The sequence below is a fragment of the Amblyomma americanum genome, chromosome 1 (genome assembly GCF_052857255.1).
Source record: "Amblyomma americanum isolate KBUSLIRL-KWMA chromosome 1, ASM5285725v1, whole genome shotgun sequence".
NCBI lineage: Eukaryota > Metazoa > Arthropoda > Arachnida > Ixodida > Ixodidae > Amblyomma > Amblyomma americanum.
The window spans coordinates 179,771,478-179,790,972 of NC_135497.1; positions in this window are offsets into that span (position 1 = coordinate 179,771,478).

Here is a 19,495-nt window from a genome sequence, read left to right on the forward strand (position 1 = left end):
CATAGAGGCTGCGACAAGATCTCGATTCGTTTGCAGGGAAGTGCACCACCCGAGCGCTCTACACGAGGGTGACGCAGACTGTATGTATACGTGCGCTAGACAGCTGGCGAATGTTTACTTAAGCGGAAGCTAGCGGATAAATAGTGGGATGAGCGGTACAGGTGGGCATATATATGCCTGGGGCGCCTGGGATGCCCGGGGCGCCTTGCATCGAGGCACTCCGGGTAGACCCATTGGGCTACTGTTTCCAACAAAAGTTACTCTATTTCCGACAAAGAAAAGGTGGCGCATTAATAGTGTACAGAGTAAAAGCATCAGCGTATGCCGAGATTCTGTGTCTTTTGCTACGTTTGCGTCGTCGTCCTTCTCATTTCCTTGCCGGCCGGTCGACATGCGCGACAACCTTTTTCTCTGCCGCTCATAAAAACTCACGAAAACTCCATTGTATAGAATGGCGTTTCATGGGGCTCTCTTAGAACAATCCCATGTATCATACTGTCCCAGGAGAACATAATGAAGTGGGCAGCAGCGCAGGGCGGAGCGCTCGCGCCAAGTCTGCAGTCAAGACAGAGAAGCTCCTTAACTGAAAAGCAGAGAATACAGCCGCAGCGTTTAAATTCGCTGACTTTCTACTCTGCGTGGGGAAGGGATTCGGGGTGCAGGAAATGAGAGAGATTCAGGAAACGGGATGACAAAGTTCAGTGCATAGGGAATACGAAGTGAGAGTGCTGAACAGTGCGATTAGAGTTCAAGAAGACGAGTGTCATTTCAATAATCAAATAAAAAGTTCTTAGCGCGTCTCTGCTGCCCGTGGCAGGCTAAGGGTTCTAATACACCGTCGAGTGTTAGAGGCACTTGAAAGACCGATTCCACAAGATGTTCATAATGTGCACGCTCCTCAGCATACGCTGGGCATTCCAACAAAATATTGTCACCGAGGAACGGTTGACGTACGCAGGGCTGGTTTACTTATACGCGCAAGACGCTGTTGGAACGCGCAAGGCAGCAGGCCGCTCGAGAGATGAAGACGAGGAAAACATCTAGCCCCGAGATGGCTCAAGGCTTGCCAACTGCCACGTAGCACACTTTAGCCGCGATACGGCGCCACAATAGGAGTTAGTAGTGTGGCATTACTCCCCCCCACCCAAAAGACACCGACTCGGTGCGGCAGCAATGGGAGGCAGGACAACAAGGGTAGTCGCATGTGTCTGGCGTACGGTGTAGACACGCGCGAGGGGCTAGCGGGCGTGGTACGGCTTCATCCGGGCGACGTGGACAACTTCGGAGGTCGGCCGTCCAGAAGAGCGAACGGTTCCCTGGGGAAGAACTTCGTAGATGACTTCACTGAGCTGGCGGAGCACCTCGTAGGGGCCAAAGTATCGGCGTAGAAGCTTCTCAGAGCGCACTCGCAAGCGGATTGGGCTCCACACCCAGACTTGTTCGCCGGGCTGGTAACGCACATCTCAGTGGCGGAGGTCATAGCGCCGAGCGTCGAGAACTTGCTGGTCCCGGATGCGCTCTCGAGCGAGTTGGCGGGCGGCCTCAGCGTAACGAACGAATTGGGCAGCACCCATTACAGAGGAGGTAGTGCTAGCTGGAAGCAGCAATGCATCCAGCATGGTTGTGGCTTCGCGATCATATACCAAACGAAATGGACTGAAGCGTGTCGTTTCCTGGACTGCAGTATTATAGGCAAATGTGACGTAAGGGAGTATGGCGTCCCAGTTCCGGTGGTCCGCATCGACATGCATGGAAATCATGTCGGCGATCGTCTTGTTGAGCCGTTCCGTGAGGCCGTTGGTTTGAGGGTGGTAAGCGGTTGTCTTGCGGTGACTGGTGCCGCTCAGGCGCATAACCTCCTGCGTAAAGGCCGAGGCGAACGCTGTTCCCCTGTCAGTTAAAAAAATGGTGGGTGCACCGTGACGAAGCACAACGTTTTGGATAAAAAAGTTCTCAATTTAGTCAGCGGTACCCCGGGGAAGAGGTTTAGTCTCACAGTATCGGCTGAGTTAGTCGGTGGCGACCTCAATGTAGCAGTTAGCCAGCGAGGACTCCGGAAATGGGCCGAGTAAGTCCATGCCGACTTGATGGAAGGGGACCTGAGGCGGATCAATGGGCTGCAGTAGGCCGGCTGGCTTAGTCGGCGGCGTCTTGCGACGCTGGCACTAGTGGCAAGTTCTTACTTAATGCTTCACAACTGCAGCAATCCTGGACCAGTAGTACTTTTGCCGTATTCGTGCCAAAGTTCGTCAAAAACCCTGGTAACCAGAAGATGGGTCATCATGGCACGCCTGCAGGACTTCGTCGCGAAGAGCCGCAGGCACGACGAGTAGATAAACGCCTTCCGTCGGGCTGTAGTTTTACTTATACAGGATGCCGTCGCGTAAACAGAACGACGACAGTTCGCGTGAGAAGATTCGTGGGGAGACTGAGCGCTTCCTTCCAGATACTCAATGAGGGGCGGTAGTTCACTGTCGTCTCTTTGGTGTTGAATCAGAACGGACGTGGAGATGGCGCCAAGAAAAACTGAATCGTCGTCGGGGTCAGCTCAGGGGTCCTCGATAGGAGCACGAGGCAAACAGTCGGCATCACTGTGCTTCCTACCAGACTTATAGACGATGATGACATCGAATTCCTGAAGTCGAAGGCTCCAGCGTGCAAGCCGTCCCGAGGTATCTTTGAGGTTCGCCAGCCAACACAGCGAGTGGTGGTCACTGACGACCCTGAAAGGGCGGCCATATAAGTACGGGCGAAATTTGGTCACTGCCCACACAATGGCTAGGCTTTCTTTTTCGGTGGTGGAAGAGTTTGCCTCAGATCGTGACAAGGTGCGGCTCGCGTATGCGATTACGCGTTCGAGACCATCCTGCCACTGCACAAGGACCACACCGAGGCCGATGTTGCTGGCGTCTGTGTGCAGTTCAGTGGCGGCTGACTCGTCGAAGTGTCCAAGGATGGGCGTACTTAGGAGACTAGTTCGGAGGTCTTCAAAGGTCTTCTGTTGCTCCAGGCCCCAGAAGAACGGTTCGGAATCTTTCGTGAGGCGGATAAGGGGCTCAGCGATCAGGGAGAAGTTCTGCACAAAACGCCGATAATAGGCGCAGAGACCCAGAAAGCGGCGCACGATTCGCTTATCGGTGGGCACAGGAAAAGCAGCCACGGCGACTGTCTTATCGGGGTCGGGGCTAACCCCTTTAGCACTCACGATGTGGCCCAGAAACTTCATCTCTTCGAAAGCGAAGTGACACTTTTCGGGCTTCAGGGAAAGACCGGCCGACCGAATTGCTTCGAACAAAGCGCGCAGGCGTCTCAGGTGCTCTTCGAATGTATCAGAGGATATGACATCATCCAAGTGCAAGAGACAGGACTGCCATTTCAGATCGGCAAGAACGGTGTCCATCATCCTCTGGAAGGTTGCAGGAGCCGAGCACAGGCCGAAAGGCAGCACCCGGAATTTGTACAGACCGTCCGGTGTAATAAAGGCGGTCTTTTCCCGGTCGCGTTCGTCCACCTCGATTTGCCAATAGCCGCTGCGTAAATCTAGCGATGAGAAGTACTTGGCGTGTCGCAGCCGGTCCAGGGAATCATCAATGCACGGCAGAGGATAAGCATCCTTTTTTGTGACTGTTTAAACGTCGGTAATCAACGCAGAACCATAGGGTTCGATCTTTCTTTGTCACTAGAACAGGCGACGCCCACGGGCTCGTCGATGGCTGTATCACGTCGTTCTGGAGCATTTCTTGAACTTGGCGGCGAATGACATCACCCTCCTTCGAAGGGATCCGGTAAGGCGGCAGACATAACGGCCGTTTGGCGTCGACTATAATTCAGTGCTTTGTGAGCGGTGTCTGCCCAACCTTAGAGGTCGAGGCAAAGCAGTCACAGAAAGACTGGATAACGCTTTCGAGGCAGCGTTTCTGATTAGACGGGAGGTTCGGGTTCACGTCAGTTTTTATGGCAGTGGTCGGTGCCTCCCCTGATTCCGAGGCTTCGGACAAAACGTGCTGTCCCGCGAATTCGCTGACTTCTTCGAAATACGCAATAACTGTTCTTCCAGGCAAACACTGATTTTCACAGCCGAAACTGGTCACCAAGAGTTCGGTTCGGCCATTGTTCAGCTCAGCAATTCCGCGAGCAACACAGACTTGCCGACCAAGGAGCAGCGACATGTTGGTTTCAGCGATGCCATGAGTTCCGGTGATGTTGTCGCAATCTACGGTAACAAACATGCTAGCTCTTGACAGGATTAATACGTGGTCGTCAAAGACGCGTAACTTAGTCCCGCATGGCTCGGGATCGCCGTCAACAGGTGGTTGAGTGAAAAATGACACGACCAGCTCCTGAAGGTTGATGACAACACCGTACTCCCGAAGGAAATCCAAACCGAGTATCAGGTCTTTGGAGCACTCAGGCAGCACAACAAAGCAACCAGGGAAAGTAGCACCGCGTATCAGTATTTGTGACGTGCAGACGCCAACTGGCGTAACCACATGGCCGCCGGCGGTGCGCATCTGTGGTCCAGACCAATGGGTCAGAACCTTTCTTAGAGCCGTGGCTAACCGACTGCTCATTACAGAAAAATCAGCGCCGGTATCCACAAGTGCGGTCACATCGCGATTATCAGCGATTACTGGGATTTCAGAAGACACCAGTCGGTCACAGCACGTCGTTGTCGTTTAGGTCGTCGTCAATCGGATCGTAGCCGCGGATCGTCGGGGGGAGTCTCTTGACTTGATCCAATAGCGGCGGCCTTACCCCAGGGGGACGCCGCCTTCAGTGTTCCCGATGTGGGGACGCGCCTCTGAACTGGCTAGAAGAAGACTGGCGGCTTGGCGAAGGAAACCGCCTTGGGGATGGCGACCGGGACTGGCGTCGCTGCGAGGTCGTTGGCTGCACGTTATCGGTCAGATGCTGCTCGATGTCCAGCGACCGTTCTCCGTAGCGTGGTCGAGGTGAGTCAGGTGAAAATCCCCTCAAGCCCATTCTGCGGTAGGGTCAGTGGCGGAGGATGTGGCCGGGCTCCCCGCAGTGGTAGCAGAGCGGCCTATTGTTTGGCGTACGCCAAACGCGCGCTTTGCTCATGGTGGACTGGGGCTCCTGCGGTACGACGGGTACAGCTGCAGTTGGGTACCGCAGTGAAGGCACAGGAGTGACGGGGGAAAAGGCTTGTTTCACTGGCCCAGGACGGCTTTGTAGTGCTTGACTGTATGTCATCACATAGGGCGGTGGCTGCGGAGCTAGTGGCGACTGAACAGCTCTCCGGACTTCATCTCGGACGTTGTCCGGTATGGCAGCGACGCTGGCCTGTGGAGCTTCGAAGCGAAGTTTCTCTAGTTCTTCGCGCACCAGGCTCCTCACAAGCTCTCGAAGCTCCTCAGTGGGTAGCGACGTGGGCGTACAGTGGTGAGCGGCTGCTACACTAGCCTGACGGCCGTAGTGCGCGCCCCGTTCTTGCAGAGAATGATCCATGCTTGTTGCCTCCTTGGCAAAGTCGGCCACCGTTCTTGGCGGGTCATGTACCAGTCCGGCAAACAATTGCTCTTTGACGCCGCGCATTAGGTGGCGTACCTTCTTGTCCTCGGGCATAGCAGGGTCGGCCCGACTGAAGAGTCGCGTCATGTCCTCGATGAACATGGAGACGCTCTCGTTCGGCTGCTGCGACCTCAATTGCAAGGCCGTTTCAGCCTCCTCTTTTCGTTCGCTGGTGTTGAACGTGTCCAAAAGCTCTCGGCGAAAGATCTCCCAGTTAGTGAAGGAAACTTCGTGGTTCTCATATCACGTCTTGGCCGAGTCCTGTAGTGCGGAGTACACGTTCCGTAATTTGCGCTCGCCGTCCCACTCGTTGAAGCCCACCACACGGTCAAAGCTGGCCAACCAGTCTTCGACGTCCTCAAACCTCTCACTGTGGAATGATGGGGGCGACCGAGGCGTGTGAAGGACGAACGGCTGGGCATTCCCGGAATGCTGACTTGTCTGGCTAGCCGCAGCGGACGTCATGGCCCTTACTGATCTTGTGAGCTGACCGAACTCTGGTTGTAGGCCTCGCAGGCGGCGGTTCGCCTTATGGACTGGTGTTGTGGCCACGCGTTGAGAACTGACGTCAAAAGTGTCCTCGAGGACACTCGAGACGCCGTTGGAACGCGCAAGGCAGCAGGCAGCTCGAGAGATGAAGACGAGGAAAACATCTAGCTCCGAGATGGCTCAAGGCTTGCCATCTGCCAGGTAACACAGTTTAGCCGCGATACGGCACCACTATAGAAATTAGTAGTGTGGCAATATGCTGCACTGTTTCTACTAAGCCGCAGTTGTCGCAACAAGGGCTCTTCGCTTGACCAAAACGAAACTAAGGCCTGTGTAAATGCAGCGTTTAGACGAAGTCGATGATAAAGAGCTTCCAGCAAGCTCCACGACAAGTTTGTTTCTTCGTAAGCACTTTTTTTTAGCTAGTTGGGACACCTCATGCCTCGTGAAGTAAATGTAAATCAACTTGTAATTCCGGTTCTGCGGTCAATAAAATCATTCTTTCACCTACAGCCATGTTGAATGAATGTATGAAGTCGTTTGTTAACACTCGAGAGATTACACGAGTAACAAAAAATAGGGGACGCAAGGCAAAAAAATTAGCTGTGGCTTAACTACTAGCTGTTGAACCTGGTTAGAGAGAGAAATCTGGGGTGTACCGGGTAACTAGACGCGGCTTGGCATCTGTAACGCTGAGTGCGTTCCGGACAGCTCCGCTACTCGCTTAATTGGAGCATCTGTAATTTACACGTTCACCATTAAATTATTCATGAACGCGTCAGTACATAACTCGAAGATACGTTTCTAAGACAGCTGTGCATTATAGGGTGCCTGGATGCCCGCTCGCCCTAGTGAATTCACTAGACGCGCGCCATTTGCTGAACCATCACCGTACATTGCGTGTAGGGGTTCCAGTGAGTACCGCATGATGGCGCCACGACTGTATGCCATGCACAAAAGAAATTCAGCGGAAACGTACTTCGCTACTCGCTTATAATTGGGATACCGGTAATTTACATGCTCGTAATTAAATTATTTATGCACGCCTCAGCACATATCTAGAAGATACGTTTCTTAGACATCTGTGCTTTCACTAGACGCGCCTTCATTTACTTACGAAAGTCGAACAGTCGTGGCGGAGTGGAAGCGTGCCCGTCTCGCATGCCGGAGGCCCGGGTTCGTTAATTTTCCGCTGCGGTGGCTCAGTGGTTAGTGCGTTCGGCTGCTGATCCGGAGTTCCCGGGTTCGAACCCGACCGCGGTGGCAGCGTTTAGATGGAGGCGAAACGCTAAAGCGCCCGTGTGCTGCGCGATGTCAGTGCACGTTAAAGATCCCCAGGCGGTCGAAATTATTGTGGAGCCCTCCACCACGACACCTCTTTCTTCTTTCGCTCCCTGCTTTATCCCTTCCCTTACGGCGCGGTTTTGGTGTCCGCCGATTTGTGAGACAGATACTGTGTCATTTCCTTTCTGCAAAAACCAATTTTCCGCAATTTTCGTCTGTTGTTTTATTAATTGAGGCCGCTTCAAGGCCATATCTGCGCCGTAAAGTGGCCTTCATGGTTTGTACCCGAAAAGTGGAGCTTTCGCTCCAAAAGATGCGTTCATGAAGCTTGAAGGCCACCCTACGCCCCTCTGCCCGAGCGTACAACCCCAGCAGCTGATCACATAACAGCAGTGGTAGAAAGAACTTACAGAAAGCAAAAAAAAATACAGCCATAAGATATCTGCATTTAACAGAGCTTTCTGCAATTCCTAATTTATAATTGCATAAAATCATAACTAAACCATTTCACAACGCTACATTCAGAAGACGCATTTACAAGGAATACACATACACTGCATGCAAAATAAAAGCACATATTTGTTGTAAGGACGGTGTCATTGTTATGCACAGTCAAAAAGGTGAATCATTGTAATTTACGCTTTCACGTCTCTTCTCGTAAATGTTATTCATTTCGAGGGTACTGAGCTAACGTGCTTACGATATGTAGTGCGGCATAAAGGTACGCTCCAAGGGATTTGGTGCTGTATATTGTAGGCAGGAACAGAACGAGTAAGGTTCAGAACTGATAATAAGACTTCCTTCTTAGTTGAAACTGAGTTTTTACAAAAAAAAAATTAATTTGAAGGAGAACAACGCAGTGATCTCTATGATATTGAACTTAATGAAGTAGGGATCTGTATGAGTACACGATGGTGCATTCGCTGTTAATCTACTTGCTCGTTTTTGTGACAGTAGTACCTTCAGTTGAATTTGTTTGGTGTCTGCACCCCAGACCATAATGCAATAAGTTATGTCTGACAATAAAAATGCATTGTTGATATGTACAGGGACTACGGAACAGGAGGGGGGCAAACTAGGGGGGCTGTCGCCCCCCCCCCCAACATTTCTCTATAAGGGGTAGTCCCTCCCCCCGGTCTTCAAATGCTTGCACTCAGACCAGGTTTTCGATGGAGGCGAAACGCGAAGGCGCCCGTGTGCTGCGCGATGTCAGTGCATGTTAAAGATCCCCAGGTGGTCGAAATTATTCCGGAGCCCTCCACTACGGCCTCTTTCGTCCTTTCTTCTTTCATTTCCTCCTTTATGCCGTCCCTTACGGCGCGGTTCAGGTGTTTGCCGATATGTGCGACAGATACTGCACCATTTCCTTTCCGCAAAAACCAATTTTCAATTTTTCAAATGCTTCAATTGTAGGACGTTATTAACGTAAAGCGCAGTGGGCCTGAGCTAGTTGGTAACGTAAACAGTAATAAGCCAATCCGTTTTACTAAGCTAATCTAATCGTGTCCAAACAGAAGTCATCGACTGACTGACTTCTGTTCATGAGCATTATTACCAGAACTGAAACAGACTGTATGCCACTTTTTTCAATGCAGTCGATCACTCCTTGCGTGTACATCTTTATAATGTTGCCCATTTCAATTTAGGTTTTATGGGCATCACAAATACGCCTTCGACCATTGAAAATAAGAACAAATAGAAACCAAAACATAATAATTTTAATAATGAAATAATAATAAAAATAATAAAACAAGCCTGAAGTTTTGCCCCCCACAGAAAAAAAAAATGTTCCGGTGTCCCTGGAGAAGTATCTTTATTCCTGTCGGAAGTGTGTGTCTTCGGCAACGTAAGATGTCATGTGTTCACTTGCGTTTTGGCTTGCAGCCCCGTAACAATATTTACACCACAAACGAATATTCGTGAAATATTGTGCGGAAAACTTTTGTGACGCCTTTAATGCCGATGGCTTCGTTGCTGACCACGGATGATGGAGCCAAGAAACTGATTGCTGACATTTCACTTTGCATTCAACAAACGATGATGCGACGCCATCCTCTGCCCCTGTGACATATGTCACTCGCTGCATGGAAGAAAATTGAAGAAGCAGCAACAATTAAGGTGTCTAGTTGCGTCATGGGGCGTCCAAGTCCTGCGTGAAGTTTGAGTCGCAAGTGGAATACATAACGTTCATGTTTCTGGCAAAAAAAAGTACACCAAAACAATGCCAGGCACCTTGGCTGGAGAAGAGGCGACACACGTCACAGTAGCCAACGACGAAACTTTGTTTTCAACGCGACAGCGTTAAAGCTCCCCCGTTCTGCAGGAAGTCGGGCGTCGGCGTTGTGAGCGAAAGATCCCCGGAGCAGCAACCAAACCAAGGTGGTCCACATATATGTCTCGTCACCTTGTGGCATCATCACAACCTGCCCACCGGATTGTGAGCAGGCTGACAACCGTGGCAAGTGGCAGTTAGATTAATTACTCGTCACGAGAGGTGGCTCGGGAAGAGCAACCTGCCATGTAGGGCAGTGGCCCATCACTTAACCGCTGCACCATTGCGCCAGGAGCGGTGCGAGGACTCCCAGGGATCCATGAAAGTAAAGTTGAGAATGACAAATTCCGCATATACGGGCATTATTAACCCATTAACGCTATCGCATCATATTCTAGCTAAAGGCGAAGCTTATGTGTCCGCTCCAATTTTTTTTTTATGTCAACGTTGGTTAAAATATATTTTCATTAAAGAACATATAAGAAAAGCAGATTCACTGACACCTAAGAAGGCATAGTAGATTTTTTTCATAATTTTTTTAATTTGTGATAATAATCAAGGCAAAAATTAGTAGTGTAAACATTCTTTACCTGAAAGTTAATCCGAAGCTACGATAAATCAAGAAAAATGAAGCAGCGAATTTATAATTGCTGAAAATTTGCACAACCTTGGTAAATTACCATTGCTAACCTATAAAATGCGCACAAATTGCACGTCACTGCTAAAGGACCCTGATGACAAACTGCAGTTGGCCAGCATCGAGAGATTACGGTGTTCTTATGACTAGGACACTACCTTCGCTGAAAACCGAGTTTTTATAAACTGCAGAAGCACTAAAGAAATTAAATACAGGTGTTTCCAATACCGGCCGTTTCCGTAAGCAAACTTCGATGTGTCCAGAAAGTTTTTTTTTTTTCTCGCACATCCATTAGGCTAGGCTGCATCACCATTCAGTTCTACACGAAATTATTTTTTTTTGTTCGCAAGTCAAGAGCTTGAATGCACTGACGGGAAAATTTTTACATCCAATTTTCTTAGCAATAAATCCGTCTTTTGGTGCCGGACAAACATCAGCTAGCCAGATCGATTTATACTAAGAACAAAAATTGGATCGAGTTGTCCCTTCAAGGTAAGCATTTTTGCACCTTAAGCATATTACTGCAATTTTGTCCCACTTTTAGAATTTCTCTTCAGTACCTTTGTTTAGTATTCTTGAACGGTCACTTTAAGTTAAAGTGATCTTTGAAAAATACTACACAAACAACGGGGGGTACAGAATAGAAATTTTGAGTGTCGCTTAAGTATTAACCTAGACTCACTTCTGAGTGAAGAAAAAAAAGTGTTGAGAGAAAAAAAAATTCCTCTTGATTTCATTTCTGTGGTTCAGCAAAGAAAGAAACAGTGCAACACATGTCTTTTCGTGCCAGGGGTAGCTAACGTCTAGTGTTTGCTAAATATATTTATGCTGCGGTTCACGGTGCTGCTGGTCCCTATACCGGAACTTCAGCGTGCGTGTGGGCGCTACGCTCAGGCCACACGGTGGATGCCACACACGAACACTAGTCCACGGAGGCGCCTTATGGTATGGTGCCGACTGAAGACCCGAAGCCTGTACCCCCTGTACTTCCAACAAGACATAGAGGTCTGCTATATCCACGGCTTTTGCGCCGTCAATTGTGTGGCAGTGCACGTCCACGCACGACTTCCCAATTCTGTTGACGCACCCCGAAAACTTTTTAGGAGTGTTGGAGCCTCGTCCTGACCTCATCCCACCAGACTATGAACTGTTAACGCTGTCAAAGCTAGCGCTCTTGTTTGCGCGGCATGCATCCGCGACCAAAAAGTAGTGCATTATTTGTGGCGAGCGAAACATAGCAAATGCTTTGCCTGTAGGCTTACCACATGACACATTTGTCATGATCTTGATTAAATGCACTGTTATTGCTGGCAACACGCTGTCGCTTCCTCGTGTCATAGACCACTCGGGCACAGAACACGCGCGGAGTAACACGCCTCCTTTTATTTTCCCGTCCGGACTACTTCCGTACCTTTCACAGCGTTGCACCTGATGTATGAAACGGAGTATACGAGAACGAAGGCATACGGCTGATGAAGAGGAAGCGACGGGCGATGCATTGTTGGCTCGTAGCTCCAGAGAAATCTGGCAAGCTGGCATTCCGTTTCCACCGAAATGCTGCCGCCGCGGCCGGGAATGCATCCCGCGGCCTTGAGCTCAGCAGCCGAACGCGAAAGACATTGAAGCACTGCGGCGGGCCAAGCGCGAAAGCTCTTTGTTCCTTTTTTTTTTTCGATCGACGGAATTCAAACAGCGTGTATATAGACGGGCAAAGTATGTCGGAAAAGTTCGACGACTATGTTGAACATGGATTTATTTAGCTATATAACCGTCCTGATCTGTTTGTCAGCTGAAAATTTTCGGAACCATAGTACGGATCATGTTTTAGTCCCCCTAAACAAAAATCATTCGGCACCAGCTTAGTCAGAAACGCCATAACCTCGTACGCAAGCATAAACAACACTGTTATTATTTAGAAGACGCGCTATTTAACAGTTATATGCCCTGGCTGTATCAAAACAGTACTTGAAAGAATGGGGCAAAGATAATGAGCAAGTTAAAGCATTTACGGCGCTAAAACATTATTTGAGGCAGAAAAATGCCCCGAGTGTTCACTAAAATCGTAGCAAAAGATGGCGAGGCAACGAATGCCACAGACACGGACAAGCAAACGGGTGTTGCTCAGCGAGCATTTACTACGTTATATATCATAGATATTTATGTGCTGCTCGGAAGCAACCACTCTGCCAACACATTTATACTATGCGTTTGTTACGACGAGTGCCGCGTACCTATCGAGAAATGCAAAAAGCGTGGCCTGATTTACAGGCAACTCTCGGTGAAGGCGGTGGGCTGTGAAGATGGACGGTATACCGCGTAAGCAATGACTTTCCTCGTCAGGAAAAAAAGATAAAATATTGATAGCTAATTTTTCCGCAGAGACATGTTTGCTCCGGGGAAGCGGTCGACCCTCAAATCCGCCCATGCCCACGAGTTATACGAATAATCCAATATACACATGGTGACGACTCCACAGACGTGTCGCACAATTAAGTATACCCCAATTCTTCGCTCCGCAATGACACAGGTGAGGCGCTTGCTTTCTCTTAATTGTAATGCAAACAAAGAACGACGTTCCGCCAGGCGCCGTTGCTGGCTGCTTGCCGCATGTCGCGTTCACGTGGCAGCGCTCCGTGCATGCATGCAGGCCCAAGCCTAAGACGACGGAGGACGGAAGAGAACGCTGCAAAGGCCTGCCGCCGCGGGTCATCCATCGGCGGCGGTTCCTGCGGGCCCTCTTCGCCGATGAGCCGAGCGGATACACGCTGTGTATACACAGGCGAAGGCAAACAGCCACGAGTGCCTCTCTCGGTGGCCTGTCAGATGGGCGTCCCGACAGCGCCGACAAACGACGGTCTCCAGGAGCGGCGCACGCAGCCAGCAAGCGGACTCGGCCAGCGCGCGCGTGCCGGGCCTGCTGAATGGATCCGCGCTCGATGACTCCTCGCCTCTCGGCGGCCCCTTCCCCGCTGGCATCCCTCGAAATACGATCGAACGATTGATGGGTGCAAAGCTGAAGCAGCAGTTTATCTGCTGATTTAGATACTTTCTTTCGGGGGAATCTGGAAGGCGGCACAGGGAGTATTCACCGACGTCTCCGTGGCCGTCATTTTGTTGTATCGGAGCACTGTGACAGGCCGCCGCACGTGTCTACTTATAGCCACCTGCTCCAGCCTGCACCGGTGAAGCTGCGCGCTCAACTCATACCCAACAATGCTGGACGAAAGCATTTTTCAACGGGAAAGAGTTTATGAACGCAATTGTTTCATATATTGCGAGATTTCACTGTAACAATCAGTATATATCCAGAGATCTCCCGTCGGCAGACTGGCATTTTTTTGCTATTAACGTTTTTGCTATCGTCAAAGGCGTTCCCCGTAGGTTTTCCATGGGAATCTTAACTGCTCGATATGCGAGCGATGGAAAAACTTTAAAAGAAAGATTTTGCTACGTATCAGAACAATGGACCATTACCTTCAATATTTATCAGTGTTGGTGGTAACGCGTTACAAGTAACGGCGTTACCGTTAACGCGTTACTTTTTTCGGTAACTTAGTAACGCACTCATTACCATTTCCGACCTGTAACGGTAACGCACTTACGTTACCATTTTCCTGTAACGTGAGGTGTCACGTTACTAGTTACTTTTTATTCCAATTGTCGCCCCCCCCCCCCCCCCTCCGCATTCTATTTTAGAAAAAAAAACGCAGAGCACTTAAAGGGATGTTGCAAATAAACAAAATGTACAGGTGCTCTCGATGACCCTCGTTGCGGCACGCATGCATGCCAGAAAACACCTGCTCTTGACTACGCATCCAACTAAAAGAAAAAGACATAATACTCATAAAGCACGAAACACGTGCTCGGACACGCATTCACACACTTGCCTTCACCTACCTCCCCTTCCCAAACCACTCACTCACACAACTCTCTAAAGAGTGGAAGCATGCCAAGCATTTTGGAATATCACATTTTTCTGAATTACTGTAAATTTGTTGAAGTTCAGCGCTGTTTTTTTTGTGAAGTTAGTATTGATGGCGAAGTGTCATTTTGTGTTTATTGTCACATTTAGAAAATGGCTTCACCATGTGCCACAGAGTTAGAAGCCATTACATGTAACTCTGCAACAACTTTAGGCCACCATATCATTGCTAAGCTCCTGCACATTTGTGCAAAGTATTCTCGTTAAATCAGGATTTCGGCTAAAATCGTTGTTTGGGCTAGAAGTTTTAAGTGAAATATGAGCTTTATAAAACTGTTATCGTGAGTTCTTGCAGCGAAGACGCACTGATTAAAAATTTATGGCCATGGAGTAACGGCAAAGTAACGTGCGGTATTGGGTAACGGTAATGGTAACGCGTTACCTTTTTTGGGGGTAACGTAGGGAGGTAACGCGTTCCTTTTTTTTAGCGTAACGAGTAATGTATTTAGTTACTTTTTTCGGTAACGCCTACAACACTGATATTTACATAAGAGTACCTTACAATATTCCAATATTCAAAATTTTGGTCCAAGTATCCTGGGCATGTAACGAAATTAGGTACGAGCTTCATTTCAAGTAGTAAGGTGGAAAGTTGGGCGAGTTTAATTTGATTCACTGATTTCTTTAACTGCAAAGGAACTAGCATACCTAGAATGCAAGTGGAACTGACTTCTTTTCAACTTCTTTTGGACTTCCTTGAATGCGGCAATGGGGTTCCTGCTTTTTGTATCATATCTCTTGTTACTGAGCATTCTCATCTTTTGAATTGCTTGCCCCACGCTTTTCATGGTGTTATCCTTCTCATTATCTTTTTTACGAGGTGGGTATATATTTTGTCTTTCTTCCAATAAAGTTTTAGTTGTGAAAAAGTGCTCGTGTCGTGTCCTGTTTCTTTTTTTTGGTCCTTGTTCTTTTCGCGCTACCTTTCACCATGCTTCATTTCGACCTTGCGGCGTATCAAGTGTCATTTCATGGCTTCAAGTAGAAAAATTATTGTCCGTGTGTGTAAACCCACTATCAAGCCACGGTGGGCTTCTATGACAGGAGTATGGTTCCCGGAAACTGCTATCCCATGGAATTGCCGAAACATTTTATAATTAACACAAGCTCCCGTTATTAGTCCCCGGTACACCCACTCCTCAGGGTGATGACGGCGGGGGTGAAAAGAAGGAACACGTGAAATGATTTAGAAAGAAGTCGACGCGCAGCAAGCCCTTGTTCGCGCAATTTCTCTATGCCTCGCTGTTAGCCGAGACATGAGGAAAGACTGTAGCTGCGAATAAGCGAAGAGTGGGCTCGTTGTACTATTAGTAGTATGGCCGATCAAGACACGAGACTAGGCGCGGACTCCCCGGGATTGCCACCATGCAGCGGCGCATTGCTACAAGAGAGAGAGAGAGAGAGAGAAAGAGACAAATTCTATTTTCCAACTCATGCCCCATAGCCTACCATTGCTGCAACCAGCGTTGCAGCCAGCGTCACAGCGAAAGCTTCCCGCTTCTTTCGCTGTCCCCTACGGCGCCTGTTGGTCTCGCTTCGCGAAGGGTGGTCATCGCGGGAGTACAAAAGGACTTGTTTAAATAAGCTGGCTCACACAAGCCCCCACGTTGAACGCGAGCCAGTATGCTTCTTCGAATGCTTCAATGTTTTACTGAGAAAGTGGTGCGACTGTGGTACAATGCTGTATAAAGCGTTAAATTGTACTAGCCATCTCTCAGCTGTCCGTTCCCATGCTGTCTACTGTCTTTGACGAATGTGTCTGTAACAAAGTACATGTCTATTAATCAAAATGAGCGCAAAATAGAGCATCGACGGACTCCGAGATTGCTCCCGGGATCGTGGTCGTTGATAGAATAGTTACGGCTGAGGACCTACCAAGATAGCGAAGAACGATTCTCTCTATCTCCAAGTTTAGGCACGAAGCCCAGGAGCTCAAACAGCGGACAGGCCGTATCTCTTGCCGCATTTTCTTGATCCAATACGAGGAACCTTACCAGGAATTCGGGACAGCGCCCAACCAGCGCCGCTAAGCATAGCGGCATATCACGTTGTGTTGTGCCGCCACTCATTCATTCTATTTCTTACGCCATGGATTGCACCGAGCTTTTTTCGAATGTTGAAAGCAAAGCGCCACCAGATGCTAGCCAGGGAAACTCTTGTCCCGAATCCCTGGTAACGCAGAGGCAGTGAAAGCAACGAGCTGCTCCGAACTGTCTGAAACTATATCACGCACGAGCATCTCGCTCTGAAGCCTTTTCGAGTCGTTTTTCTTGAACCTTGAATAAGAATGAAAAGGCTGCACTGTCCACGCTGGTGCAAAACGACTGGTGCAAAGCGCTGCTGCAAAAATGCAAAGCGACAGTAAAAAACACTGCTATTGCTTGAGCTTGGCGCTTACTTGAACATTCGAAACTCACGACGCGAACCGGGAGCTCACTCGGCCGGCCAGCTTGCATTATCTGGTGAAACCATGAACACTGATCCGCGCTTTACTGGCGCGCATTCCACTCACGAGCTGTCTGCACTGAGCCTCAGTATACGATCTCGCGGATCTGCGCCCCTCCTCCTGGTGATGGGACGCTTATCAGTTTGGAGCCCTGCTCTTGGATGGACGCTGTCATCGGCGTCCAAAATGCACCGGGCTCCTTCTGGCGATGCGCACAAATGTCGCTGATAAGGCAGCTACAGGGACGCTTGTTGCCGCAGTACGCGGGCGTACTGTTTGCATTTTATGGCGAGCGCCAAAACTGGCCCGATAATACTTGTGTAAACCACTGCGTCTACGATGCACCACCCAGGACGACATGCGACAGGAGGTAGAAAGCGGGTGCACAGTCGTCCTGCCTCGACAACGTGGGAAAAAAAGTAAAAAAAAAATAACATGCGACTATGAGCATGGCAAAAGCAAAAAAGATGAAATCAGTAAATAAAGCTGGACTGAAAAAATGGTTGCACACTCAATGCAATGGCGCTGACGTTTATGAGATGTCCCCAGGTTTACGCAGTGGCAGGTCTGACACAAAGAGAAGGCACTAAGTAAAGCGACTGCTCGGCAAGCCCGAGCTAACTGTTCACCGTACCCGTAAGCGTATGCACGACACTTTCCTTTTCAGCAGCGCAGCGGTTGGTCAACGAGAATGTATACCTGTGTGCAGAAAAGTAGATGGAGGCGTCGGTGACGGGACAGCTATACAGCTCTTCAGCTGTCCTACTGCCGCATGCAACGCAACCTGCACCATCGGCTCTTATTATCATTCTCAACAAACAGCCAAGACGTTATTCTGTACATTGTTAACAATAATAAAACCAAAAGGGAGATAATATCATAGACGTCGCCCTTTAAATTTCTAACTGTAAACAATAATCAACCCGATTGAGAGTTTAAATGGTTGGCGTCGTCTTTTAAACTTGAAATGGGTAAACATTTGCTCCATCAAAGTGGAGTAAAAATGTGCTAAATGACCTACCTTACTCCCTGCTTTCAATAATAGGGAATAAAGAGGATTCTCCTCTTTTTAATTCCCATTTGGAATGGAGTTTTTTGGTCTCAATGCGCCCCAAACTCCCAATGGAGGAAAAAGAGCACCATTTTGCCCAGCGAAGACCAGCGTGCAGAGAAGATCGGCGTGCCTCTGGTACTCTCTTCACCAAATAAATTGGCCAAGATGTGTCCCAAGGTCAGCAGCAACAGCCCTGACAGTTCCGGCTGCGGCAAGAAGCACGCAAAGTCGTACGTGCAGTGTGCCACGGGTGTGGTATATGAAATCCCCCTTAAATGTGGCAAAGTATATGTCGGGCAGACCGGCCGCTGTGTGAACGAACGTGCCAGGGAACATGAACGTTCACTTAGTAACGCTTCCGAATCTTTTGAAAATCTACCCGCCCACTGCCGCTCGTGCAAAGATGAGAACGGCCAAAACTGTGAGCCACGACTTGAACGTATCAAAATTCTAAGCAGAAGTACGCGAATTGGCCGAAGCATTTTTTATCAAACAAAGGGGCGACACGTGCGTCAGCACCACATCAGTTTCCCTGCGAGACAGCGAATACATATTATTAAATAGACGATAGCATGCAGTCCGCGCTCCCTAATCTACCAGAAATATTTCACCCGCATGCGCTCTGGTCCTTCGTTGTGTATAAATGAAGGTTGTGGAAGCCTCACTAATGTTAGTTGGAGTCAGCGCCCATCCTGTGTACTTCCTTCGTCCTTGTTTTTTGTAGCACTATAAAGAGCTTCGAGAGTATATATATACACTGCTTGTTTCATAAATTATACCATACCTTGTCAACGCAGCAGTCTAGTCATCACTCCAGTCCAACAGGACCTTCAACCACATCAGCCGCACTGCCACATGCCCGAACGACGACTCACCTCAACTTCTTACAGCTATCGACTGGAACGATCTTCGCGCAAACGCCATCCCTCACTCTTATCCCCGCCACTTCACAGCCGCCATCGAACAACTTTTCTATTAACCTTGTCTAGCACCCATGGAACATTTGAGGTATTGGAAATAAATAAATAAGTGCATCCTGTTAGTAAAAGGCAGCCATGCCGTCTTGTGGCTCCTTCTCTTCGGAGCTACTCGTTACGTTTTCCCTATACGTGTTTATTAAAGGCTGAACTCCATGCACGCGAAAACTCGTGCGAATGCGAAGGCAACGGCGGCAAGCAACGAGCGCCGCCGTCGCGCGAAGCATTTTTGCCGTGTCGCTTGTCTCGTCGCTTGATCTGCACCAACAGAAAATTTTGCTCGTCACCCGGAAATCCCCCCCCCCCAACATGCGATTAGCCAATCAAACCCACACACAGCCATTTTCGGTTTGTCCATGGTTTATCACATAGCTTCTCCTCCGAGATCCGAGTTGAAGCTATGGAGAAGGAGAAGACTCACAGCTACAGATTTGAGGCAGGCCCGCATCATTTAAACAATGGGAACAATCTGCTTGCCGGTTACAGGCGGCTAACAACATTTGGAGCGGGCTGTATGAGTGGGCGTACTGCAGGGAGAGATGCGTGTCGAGCCGCGGTTACCGGCGCTCCATCCACCGTGCCGCTGCGCTCCAACTGTATGTATGTATACGGGCAGAGACACTCGCGGCACGCATTCTCGATTGCATATCATAGTTTGCTCACTTAGAAGCAGATCATGGTGACAGTTTACGGGAGTGTTTTTACTAAGCCGGTGCGCACCGGCACCGAACGAAAGCACACCTCCCCCGTGAATCCGTGATGTGACTTCGTCTCCGCAAGCATGCCGTTGGTTATCTCCACTGCCGCTACATCACCGCCGTA